The sequence below is a fragment of the Diceros bicornis genome, chromosome 18 (assembly GCF_020826845.1).
Source record: "Diceros bicornis minor isolate mBicDic1 chromosome 18, mDicBic1.mat.cur, whole genome shotgun sequence".
NCBI classification, from domain to species: Eukaryota; Metazoa; Chordata; class Mammalia; order Perissodactyla; family Rhinocerotidae; genus Diceros; species Diceros bicornis.
In genome coordinates, this window is record NC_080757.1 from 13,226,029 (window position 1) to 13,238,945 (window position 12,917).

Consider the following 12,917-nt stretch of genomic DNA (forward strand, 5'->3'; position numbering starts at 1 on the left):
CCCGCGGGAGCGTGTCTAGTCCCGGCTCCAGGTGGATGTTCAGGTCGCGGTGGCCGGGTTTTCCATCCCGGGAAGGCGAGCCGGCGGAAACCGCCCGCGTCCCAGCGCCAGCACTGCATTCTCACGGACACCTGAAGAAGCTGGCCCCGGCTCCCATGTGTGCCGGGAGGGCGTGCTCAGTGGTCAGAGAGCGGCGAGCGGGCCTCGGGGGAGGTGCCCTCTTCGGGGGACGTCTCCTCCTACTTAGACGAGAAGGGGCGGTGTCCTGATGGAGCGAGCCAACCCTGAATGGCATCTACGGTTTCCTGAGCAGGCCCCGCTTTGAAGGCCCCGACCCTGGAGTCGCCCCCTAGGTTACAGAATGGGAAATTTCTTGGAACTGTTGGAAACATGATAGAAACTGGCCAAAGTACATGAAATTAGCTATATGAATTATGATCATAGGTCACCATTATATTTTGCATCAGTATACAAATTTAGTCCTCCTCACTTCCCCTCTGGGTGGAGGGGGATTAAAAAACCTTGAGACCCTCACCGAGGAACTAAGGCTGATAGTTGAGTCAAAACACCTCGCTTCTGCTGGTGTTCTGCGCTCTGAAAGGCCTAATCTTGGATGGTGTTGCATTTCTTGATATGCTTTAAAAAAAAAAAAAAAACTCTCCAGCTATTTATTTTGGAGTGTAAGTGTAATTGCAAGCATTTGAAAATATTTTCAAAAGAAAAACCTGATTTTGCACACACACACAGGCCAGCAAAGGAATGAGTCCAACAGAGGAAATGTGGAACAACTTATTATCAACAATTACTCAGTGTATATCTGGCACTAGTATGTGGGTAGGGAATAATGGAATGTAAAGCAGATAGCCAGCACAAGGCCTTAGAATTTGCTAAAGTAATAAGCATACAACCAAAGCTTATATTCAAAGTAGAAATACTCAAGCTAGGTGCATTGAAGTTTTAAATAATTTTGAGATTTTTGTTGGTTGGAAAAAAGCTGTTTCCCAAACTTCAGTCCTTCTAGTACCAACTTCTTAATTTTTGACATCCACGCACCACCTGTAAAATCATTTTGATGTTTTTTTCAAATACATTCATTTTTACATGTAAGCATAATTATTTTAAAAGGAGACTTTACATCACTACCATAAGTGGAAAACTAGTATCAACTGCATGATGGCGAGTAACTATAAAAATAAATAACATGAAACAAAACAATATCACAAAATTTAATATTTAAAACAATGAGATAAAAGTAGTGAAATCTAACCTATTGTTTAAAAAAATCACATCTGAAAGCAAGTTCTTCAGTAAAAAGAATGGACTTATTTCTAATAAATAGATATTTGGCTTGATGTTAAAGACCACTTGTTTTTTAGTTTTGGTGTTTATCAGAACTAGGAATCTCACTAGTAAACATATTTAAAAAGGTTAAAAGATATAGTTACTCCTCAAAATTGATGACTTTTGTCCAGCAGGGAGCTAAGAATATTCCTATGGGCCCAGAAAGGAGAGGAGAATGAGATATGGTGAACCCCAGAAGTCTCCAGCACAAAGTTCTTTCATTATCTGGCCTCATCTCTTGACACTTTCCCCCTGGAATTGAAGGGTTTTAATCAGGAAACCAGTTAACCGACAATGAGTTTTCTCCAGAGTTGGTATAAGTCTGTTTCCACACCTGGCCTCTTCCTGCTGGAAGGAAGGCCTGAATGGGCAACTGACAGGGCAGGAGGCCCAGGCAAACTACCCCTAAGTCCCTCTGTGTCCACTGAGAGATGGAAAATACGAGAAAAATTGTCAGAGAGGATGGATCCAGGAGATTTAATATTTTTCAAGTAGAACTTCAAGAAGGGGGGAAAAAAGAGAATGGCAAACAAAGATAAAGGAAAGAGAGAATGTCCTTGAGCTGAAGACTCAAGTCTTTAGATTGAAAGACCCACCTGAAACAATTTACACGCGCGCACGCTCGCGCACACACACACACACACACACACACACACACACCCCTACCTATTCCAATGAAAGTTCTTAATTCAAAGAATAAGGAGGAAAGGAATGAATAGGTATCAATCTTTTCATCTATGACACATGTTGCTAGAAATGATGCTGGAATAATATCTTCCAAATTCTAGAGAAAATGACTTCAAATCTGAAATTCAATAACCACTCGAAACACCTCATGTATGAGAGAAAAATAAAGATTTTTTTGGACATGTTAATACTCTAAAAGTTGAGCATACATTCTTTTGGCGAAAAAAATTGCTAGAGCAAAAAGTGAAAAATCCAGAAAGGGGAAGACATTGACTATAAGAAGCAGTGGAACTATGATGAAAAGAAACCTCAGTATCAACAATCAGTTCAAATTATAACTGAAAGTCAGAAGAGTTCCTGAAGAATAACTTTAAGCAGAATTACACAAACTATGTGATTCATAACCCAGAATTATATCCTGGTGAGTTGAAATTATATGTCTCTTCTGACCAATAAAAAGAAAGACAAATAGAAATTCTGAGAAAATTAAAAAGTTGTACAAGGTTATAACTATGAAGAAACTTAAAATTTGATGTGATTTTTCAGTCATATATGAAATACAAGAAATGGTGCCGAGTGTCACCACCCCCTTGTGAAGGCATTACTGATCACCCCAGCTGAACTCATTCATTCTCTGTACTCATTCATTGATTCATTCAACAGCGATTTATTGACTATTCTCTGAGCTCATTCTCTGAATTCCCTAACTCATTCATTAATTTGTCCAAATATTTATTGAACATCTGCGAAGTCCCAGGACCTGTGCTGGGCACTGAGGATGGAAGATGGCAAGAAGACATGCTCCCTGTCTTTTTATGGAGTTTATAAGCCAACTCTTTTTTACTCTGACTCAAATGGCACCATATACCTTGTAAATTCTTTATTTTTACATCTTATCTTTTCCTGAATAGAAGAGTTTAAATCTAATCTATATTTGCATTTACCCAAAAGTAACCTGCACAAAACTTTTCCACAGTGAGAGCTCCATAAATAGTTTATTATTATTATTATAGCTATTATATCTATCAAAGTTACAAATGCACATGCTGTTTGACATGGCAATTCCATTCCACATCTAGATATTTATCTGACAGATACATCTGCACCTGTGCAAAATGCTGTATCTAAAAGGTTATTCATTGCAGCATTGTTTTTAATAGAAAAAAAATTTTAATAACTTACATGTCTACCAAGAGGAAACTGATTAAATAAATCATAAAACAGTCATTGAGTGGGATACTTTTCAGCTGCAAAATGTATAATTAGGAATCTTTTTGGATATCTTTGATATGAAATAACCACCAAGGCATTAAAGCTATTTATTCATCCAACCGATAACTATATCTCTGGTCCCACGTTGGTGAGCAAGGTAAAGACTCCTTTTCTGGAATTTACATTCTACTTGGGGAGACAGAACAGTTTGAATGAGAAAACGAGATTATGATTAGAATTTGTGGTATATGTTAACACTTGGTTGGCTAAATAAACACCCTTTCCCAACCTTCTCCCTTACCTCCTACCACTGTAGAGACTGGAGGAGCGGGGTGCTTGCTTCCTCTGCTTGCTAGCATATAGGGGGAGCCATATGATGTGGTTCTGGCCAATGCAACATAAATGGGGGTCTACTGGGGGACTACTGGAAAATCATTTGCTTTTTTGATTGAGACAAAAAAGAGCAGGTATATTTAGCACCACCACCTTCTCCCTTCTTCCCTGACTTGAGTGTGAGGCCTCGAGTTACAGCAGCCATCTTCCGCCAAGACATAGTCAATGAAAGTAAATAAATAAGGTTCAGACGAAGAAACATAGTATTCTACCATTTTCATGATAGAATAAACGTAAAACGTAATTGTGTACACATAGAATTTCCCTAGAAAGATATGTAAGAAACTGGTAACTTGCTGGTTGCCTCTGGGAAGGGATCTACATGGCTGGGGTCTGGAGGGGAAGGGAGATTTCACTGAATACTTTTCTACCATTTGAGAGGTGTACAATATCTGATCACTTTTAAAAAATGTAAAAGCTCTTTATAATAATAAATCATTTAAGTAAATGGATGACACAAATAGGGCAGCCAAGAGAAGAGCAGATGTGGAAAGGGTTGGGGCAGAGCTAAATTGTCATTTTGAAACCAAAAGAATTCTGAAGGAAGCTAATGGAGGCAGTGTGGCATGGTGGAAAATACACTAGCCAGAGGCCTGAAGCCTGGCTTCCAGCCTGGATCCCACCACTTACCTAGCCTCAGTTTTCTTTATCCACATTAATACCTGTCCTGCTTGGCTTACGACAGTCATAGGAGAGTATTTTGTGGATGCAAAAATGCTACCAAAGCATCCAATATTATTAATTTCTTGTTTAAGTTTCATACAGTGCCACCATGACCCTTGAACTCTGTTTCGGTAGCATTGCCAGTGGTCTTAGGCCCTGTATCAGCTTCCCTACCCAACTGCACCTGGATGAGGAAAAAAATATCTTCCTCCATATGAGGGTGTTGGTAAGAGCTAAATTGTTTTCTATCTTAGGTTTCACTGTGGAACAGCGAGTTTATTGATAAGAAACCATGAACGTTTATTCTCTATATTCTTCATATTAAGTCTCAATAGCATAGGCCATTCATTGTATGAAGCGTCCTGGGTCTGTATCAGGGAGTCACTCCTCTGTTGTATGGCTCTATTCAAAAGTCAGCAGTTAAGAAACATAATAACTTAAGAGCTTTTCAGTGGAATTTTAGACTTCCACTAACCTACCAAATAGCTGGTGTGTGTTTTTGAGGTCCTTAGAAGATAAAGAGGACGTGAAGCACATGCTTCTCTTTTGAAATAGCCCATTTCCACTGCCAAAAAGGACTAAGAGATCTCTCAGCCATCTTTCTTTCATGTGGTCACAGCAAATCCGCAAGGCCAGTAGTATTTTCCCCAAGTCTACAATGCATCGTGAATTCTGCCGGTTCTTGTTATTCAGAGCATGCATCTGTGGGATGGCTGGCCGCGAAGCTAACTGGACTTCCCAGAGATTGAACCCAGGACCTAGCACATTCCCTTCACTAAAGTGTGAGTTCCTTTTGGGCTATGACTAAATCTTATTACGCCCACAGTGCCTAGCCTCCCTGCACATATAGTGTGTGCCCAATAAGTGTACGTGGAATGAATGTCTCTAATCATTGGAGCTCTCCAGCCGTAATGAAAGTGAGCAGCATTGACATAAGAATCCAGTTCCCCTAAGTGGCAGGGAGATGTCTAAGAAAGTCCTGTAGCCTAAATTAGTGTTAATATCAGGAAACAAACTACTCAGTAAAGAAATCAATGTGCTAGCCTTTCTGACTTGTGTTACCCAATCACTGTTTAGCTACTTTTTGTTAAATATCATTTTGTTCCATAGAGAAAAGGCTATGAGAAACATTCTCTTTTTAAGCTTGCTTTGCTTTCCTATCAAGAGTCAAGGTAATTATGAAGGTTTTTTTAAGATTATTATACATTTATGAATTCCTTATCAGAAAAACTAAAATACTTCAAGACCTTAGAAATCATGCAATTTGAGTGTAATTTTTTTTTTTTGAGAGGAAGATCAGCCCTGAGTTAACATCCATGCCAATCCTCCTCTTTTTGCTGAGGCAGACCAGCCCTGAGCTAACATCTATTGCCAATCCTCCTCCTTTTACTCCCCAAAGCGCCAGTAGATAGTTGTATGTCATAGTTGCACATCCTTCTAGTTGCTGTATGTGGGACCCCGACTCAGCATGGCCAGACAAGCGGTGCATCGGTGCGCGGCTGGGATCAGAATCTGGGCCACCAATAGCGGATCGCGCTCACTTAACCGCTAAGGCACGGGCCGGCCCCTGAGTGTAATTTTTTTTATTGTTTCTCCTGATTACCTATTTTAGGCTTGTGAAGATTAGGAAAGGGTGCCATTACATCGTTATTTCATCCCAGTGCTCCTTTTGATGTACATTTCTGACAGCTTAGGTACAGCTTATAGTTCCATTCCTTCAAACTTTTTAAGCATTTAGTGTATATGGTAGTAGAGTTTCTACTCATCTTTATTTTGCATGAAAGAACTTTGGGAAGCAATTTTGGTCGTTTTTAAACCTAGAGGTTTACTTTTGAGTTTTTGAGATACTTTTTAAGAGAATCTGATTCTTGGAATTGCAAGGAACTTGACAGGTTATCTGGTCCAATCTGATGTTGAAATATCCTCTGTAGCATTCCTGCCAAAAGTTTTCCAGTCCTTGAACGCGCCTGCTGACGGGGAACTCATCACGTCCCGTGACAGTCCTTCTTTGGGCTCCTGTGCTGGAAAGGCCTTCCTGTAGTTTCCATCCATGGGTACTAGTTTACATCCTATGCAGAATAAACCTGCTTTTTCCTCTACATAAGCTACCTTTAGGTGTTTTAAAACATCTGCCCTTTCTCCTCTAAGAAGTCTCTTTTCCAGGCTATGTAGTCAGGTTCCTTCAGCCCTTCTTCACATGACAGCGTTTCTAACCTTCCATCACACCCTCTCTTCTCTTGACTTATCTCAGTTTACCTATAGGCCAGAATTGTACATCATACTCCCATACCAGAAGGGGCTATTATTTTAATGGAATAGATTTCATAGGATGACTTTTTAGCATCAAAATACCCAGAACAAGAGCTTTTGATTGTAGTGCAATTGATTAACCCTGGCCCTTTGCAGAGCCTGAAATGAACTGCCCAGGAGAGGTTGAGTGGCAGGAGCCTGGGTCAGCAGTGTGAAGCGGGGCTTCTCATCCCAGTTCACCAATGACTGCTCGAGCAAGTCGCTTCCCCTCCCTGGACCGCCCTTTCCTCATTTGTAGAATGACAAGGAGGACACCACGTAACCCCAGGATTCCAGGGTTCTGCATAGGCATTTCAGTGGTTTCACAAATGTTTGATTTTCATTTTGAAGTCTTTATTTTTAAAACCGTAATAAAAACATGTACAATCAAATCTGTCCTGTATTAAAAATGTTATATGCCCATTTAGCTCATTGGAGTCAACCAAGATTCTGCTGCAGACCTCAGGCTAAAAACAGCTTTGTCATATTTTTATATTTTCGAACTACATCTAAAAGTGTCACTGATTAGGAAAGGTTTATTCAGCAGAGCTTTTTTAAAATCCAGGCCTGTGTGTGTCTAGTCATATAAAATTGTTCTAGTGAGGACATAGATGCCACATCAGCCAGTGCCAGGCAAGGCTCAGGCCACCCGTAGGGATGCGTTCTCTTGTCGTAACGCAGTAGCGAGCTGTACAGTCACAGGAGAGCCAAGACCAGCTTTAGTCCTAATTATATTTAAGATGTTATTTGTCTGACATTTATAATTATGACAAGGAATGAGAGATATTGTGAGTGTCCGTACTTTGAAACCAAAATTTTCCACTAATTCCTCTTACAAGCTTTGGAATCAGTCTTTGGCTGAAGAATATATTGAGTTTGCAAGTCTGGAAAATAAGTTAATATCATTTGCTACTACGTATCTGGGATTTTCTCATTATTATGCAGCTAAATTTTTAAATAAAGAAAAAAGTAATTGATCCTGAAGCTGATACAGTACTGTGACTGGAATCCCAGCTCCACCTCTTATGAGCTGAGTTGTCTGGGCAAAAAAGTGGGATTTTAAGGACCTGACTGTGGAGGCTGTAATCCATCCACTGTGCCCGTTATCTGAGCACTGCACTCACAGATGTGCTCACAAGAGACAGGCTGCTCATTTTCAAGGTAGTCCAAAGGGACCTTTTCAAAGTGTAATGCTGGAGGCTTGACTGAGCCGTTTTCTGAATCTGGTGAGACATCTAGCCCATATTTGCCTTCTGGAGTCTGAGCTAAGTCGCCATCTTACGTCCTTCACCACGTGCTATATGATTCTCCTTATGAAAAAGCGGGCTGCATGAGTGACCCTGTGAACGCTCCCCATCTGCCACTATGGGCTCTCCTGTAAGCTGCTCCCCGCCGACAACATCCTGGGCAGGAGCCCTGTCTCCAGGCTGTCCTACCTCCAGAAGTCTGGGCTCCGGATCACAACAGAGTCTTGACAGTGCTTTGGGAGTTTGACTTTGAGGATAACATGCAGTCCCTCATCTCCAGGATTGCTGGAGTAACTTTTATGAAACGTCTTTTGTTTCAAGTCTTTTCAGTTTTTGCTCTGGAGACACTCAGGGAGTACATATGTATTTGACCAGACTTAGAAGGCTTGCTCTTAACCAAACCAAATGTTGAACATGTGAAAATATTCCAGGCTCCACAGGCACTCCAGAAATAGGGCCAAATGTAATCAAAAGTAAGCAAGAATGAAACTCGGAGATGGCTTTAAAATGATGCTCACGTGCATAGTGTTATTTATGTTATTATGTTATTTATCAGCCTTGTTGATAACAGTAAAAAACTAGAAACAACTTACAATGCTCATCAATGGGGACTCGTTAAATAAAATAAAATACATCTTACAGTTGTAAACTATGAGGCTATAAAAGAACATGGAAAGTCCTTATGTAGCCAAATGAAATGATCTCCAAGGGATAATGTTAAGTGAAAAACAACAACAACCAACATGCAGGGGGCCGGCCTGGTGGCGCAGCAGTTAAGTACGCGCGCTCAGCTTGGGTGGCCCGGGGTTCGCAGGTTCGGATCCCGGGTGCGCACCGACGCACTGCTTGTCAGGCCATGCTGTGGCGGCGTCCCACATAAAGTGGAGGAAGATGGGCACAGATGTTAGCCCAGGGGCAGTCTTCTTCAGCAAAAAGAGGAGAACTGGCATGGATATTAGCTCAGGGCTGATCTTCCTCACAAAAAGAAAAAAAAAGAAAGCTGAAATCAAATTTCTGCTTTGGTGAAGCCATTATGTAAGCTACATTTGTATGATTCTCTTGAAATTTCAGTTCCAATAATCGTTTCTTATTGTAGTTAGGCACAGCCCAGAAGGAGTCCAGGCGTAATAATGAATAGAAATTTTATAGTTTTCCTGAATATCTAATTAGATGTGTGCCTTATTTCAGAAAGAATTTTACATTATTTACGCATTCATTTAACAAATCCCTTTTTGCACTCCACTTGCTGCATAACACTGTTCTAGATGTTTTAGGTTGGGCAGTGTGGAGTCAGCCTCTGGAATCAGACCTGAGTTCAAATCCCGTTCAGGCTCATATCAGCCGTGTGATCTAGGACAAAGGACTCGTCTCTTTGTATCTCATTTCCTCATCTGTAAAAAATAGGCACGACCATGTCTACCCTATTGGGCACTATATGGATTAAACGAAATAATATATGTAAAGTGCTGTCACCTGCTAGATGCTCAATAAATATTTTATCTCCCTTTTCTTTAAGGTGTTTGGTGTCTTGACATTCTCAGAGGATCACTCATTTATAGGGCAGTATATTGCATCAAATAAGTGATACAAACAGCGTATACCATAGGTTGGTACTTCCTAACCAGCGGTTCACATCAGCATCAACTGAAAACCTTTTTAGAAAGTTTTCCTTAGACCTACTCAGTCAGAATCACCAGGGTGGGGCGGGGGCATATGAAGATAGTACGTACTTATTTCCTCTGTAAATAGGTAATGCATGCTGATGATTAAAAACTGAAATAACATAAAGGGGTGTGCAATGAGAAATGAATCTCCCTCCCATCCCCATCCCCCTGGCTCCTATTCCCCTCCCAAGGGGCATTGATTTTTTTCCAAAGATATGTCTCATTTTTTTCCAATCTTTTTTCTCTGTGTTCTTCAGATCAGATAATTTATATTGTTCTGTCTTCAAGTACAGTGACTCTTTATTTATTTTTTGCTCATTCCATTCTGCTGTGAACCCATCCAGTGAATGTTATATTTCAAATATTATATATTTTTAGTTCTAGAATTCAACATTGGTTATTTTTTTAAATAGTTTCTCTTTGATGAAATTTCCTATCTGTTCATTCATTATGAACAATTTTTCTTTATATCCACTTCTTCTCCCATGACATATTTCCCATTTACCACAAAAAAATATTTTTTCCACTTCTATGTAATTCTCAGATGGATTCCCTATCTAGTGAATGAAGAATTAGACCCAGTGATCTTTAGAGAAAAAAATATTATTACAATCTCTTAAAATCCTCGTATTCACCTTACAAGCAATTCTGAATTTTAGTCTTTCCTAAAAAATAAATGTTGTGTTTGAAAACTGTATCATGCACCTAATGTAAATTAAAACAGCATATATTATGCTAAGTGATTTGAGTAAGAGTACGTCAAAACACACTGACTTTTGCATATTTTTTAATTGGAAATTCTTTCTCTCTCCCCAGTGCCTCATTATGTGAGGTGTAGAACTTGCAGGCGTGATCTCAAGGGAGCTCCTGAGCTGTCAGTGACAACAACCAGGACATGAGAACACTTTTGCCACCTGTCCTACAGGTGCTAGAATAACGCCACCCCTTGAGTCCATCAGCTGATAGAAAGCAGTTCCCTCCCGGCCGCTCACTGCACTGGGAGAAAACACGTTTCCTCTGCATGAAAGAAAAGGAAGCAGAACTTCTGCTAAAATGATGCCCAAGAAAATAATTTATTTTGAAATTAACTATTCCATCTTATATTAGTCGTAGTCATATAATTAACATATAATTAGTATATATTATATTCACTGAAAATTGCTTTAAAGATGAATTTGGGCCAATACTGAGAAGGGCACCTGGAACAGAATAACCACTTAGTAATCTTTTTTTTAAATGAATGCCAAAAAATTCAAAATACATGATTAAACTGGATTGTATTTCCTAATTAAAAAACCAGAATCTTCCAAAAGTAAAGTTTGAGGGCTTTTTTTTCCTTGAAAGGCATTTTTTAAACATAAATTTTGTATTTAACAGATTTTATAAAGAACAATTCCGTAGTATGGCAGAGTATGTCTGCATATAGCAGCTGTCTTTGTTCTTTATGACGAAATTATCAAACACATCAACAGGATCTGAAGATCCAGTTTCTAAGAGAGGAAGGTGGTAATGGATACAGGTGCAAGTCAGGCCTTCTACAAAAGTTTGAACAACTGCCTGATCCTGTGAGTTGTAAAAGACATTTTTATTTTTTTATTTTATTTTTTTGTGTGTGAGGAAGATCAGCCCTGAGCTAACATCCATGCTAATCCTCCTCTTTTTGCTGAGGAAGACCGGCTCTGAGCTAACATCTATTGCCAATCCTCCTCCTTTTTTTTCCCCCAAAGCCCCAGTAGATAGTTGTATTTCATAGTTGCACATCTTTCTAGTTGCTGTATGTGGGACGCTGCCTCAGCATGGCCGGAGAAGCAGTGCGTCGGTGCGCGCTTGGGATCCGAACCCGGGCCACCAGTAGCAGAGCGCGCGCACTTAACCACTAAGCCATGGGGCCGGCCCCTGTAAAAGACATTTTTAAATTAGTATTGCATATTAAAAATTATGTGTTAATTATTGTTAATTGTGTTAAATGTTAATTGTAGACTGCTTAATTGCATAAAATGTGACACTTCTTAATATCCTATTTAGAAGTACAGTTCAGGATGTTAAACATATGCTTATTGTTTATAAATACCTATCTGCTGGCATTTGTGTGGGCCAAGCAAAGTCTGATTGGGCCAACCCTGGAAACTGTGAATACGTTTATTCTCCTTTTACCATATTGTCGTGGCCTTGTGCTCCTGATAGTTTTAATGGTGTCTGCTATTGAATCTCGGCCGACGCCATTAGGTGTTTCTCCGAACGTGGGTGGCCCCCAATAATCTGCATCAGAACCCCCAGGGGGCACTTGTTAAAGTATGGATTCCCAGGCCCCACCACAAACCTGCTGAATCAGAACTTGAGTTTAAGAAACGCTGCTCCTTCAGGGGTGCCTGCTCTGTCCTGCCAGTGGTCTTCCCTTGGGTTCACTGTTGCACAGGAAACAACATAAATCTCCAATTGTCTTTGTACTTGGACCAGTTCCCTTCGTTGATCTGATACCAGAATAGCTTTTTGTGCTGCAACGGTGAGTTTGCTGAATGGATCCCTTGTATTTTAGAAGAAATTTAGTGCCTCATTGCTCCCCATCACTACTGGCCCTGGTAGCTCTGAGGATAAACCAGCTTTGATTTCACCCCGGAGAATTAACATTTCGTAGAGCACATAAAGCCACTTGAAAGTCAAGATGAGGCAGGGCAAAGTGCGCACTGGGCTCTTTGTGTGATGGTTTTCTTGTCTTTGGCCATTTGTCAGGCACAGCAGCTGAGGGTGCTGAATTGAATGAGGTAGTAACATTCAGGAGTCAAACTGGCTGCAAGATGCTCCCCTGGAGGGTGCAGCCAAAGCTACTAACCTACCTCCTGCCCTTTTCACAGTTCACACCTGGGATGTAGGAGACGAAAAATGTATCCTCTACCCTCTTATGTTTAGTCCCCGAGGACCTGCAAATTAAACTGACAAGGGCAGATTAGCAGGAGAAAAGGCATACAATTTTTATTGATGTTAATATTTTTATGTGCACACAAGCTTCACAAAAAAAGAAGTGAAAACTCAAAGAAGCAGCTAGACTTGGGGGCTTATATACCATTTTAACAAAGGGCAATAAATTGTGAAGAACTGACTGGACAAAGGAAAGGAGATCTGGGCTTCTAAGGGCTATAAATTGTGGGAAAATGACTAGGAAATATATGGGAAAGCTAATGGAAGATAAGAGTTGTTTCAGTAAGGTCTATTTATGCGGATGCATCTCTGTGTGACTCCAGTCTCTGGTGGTGAGGATCAGTCTCCTCTTCCTGGTACAGACGAAGGCACCTTCCTCAAGGAAACTTTATGCCCTGCTTTCAGGTAGATAAGGGGAGGGCAGAGAACTTTTCCTGCATCTGTTGTGTCTCAGTTACATTCAGCTCAAGATGATCCTTATGCCAAAGTGGTTTATTTTGGGGTG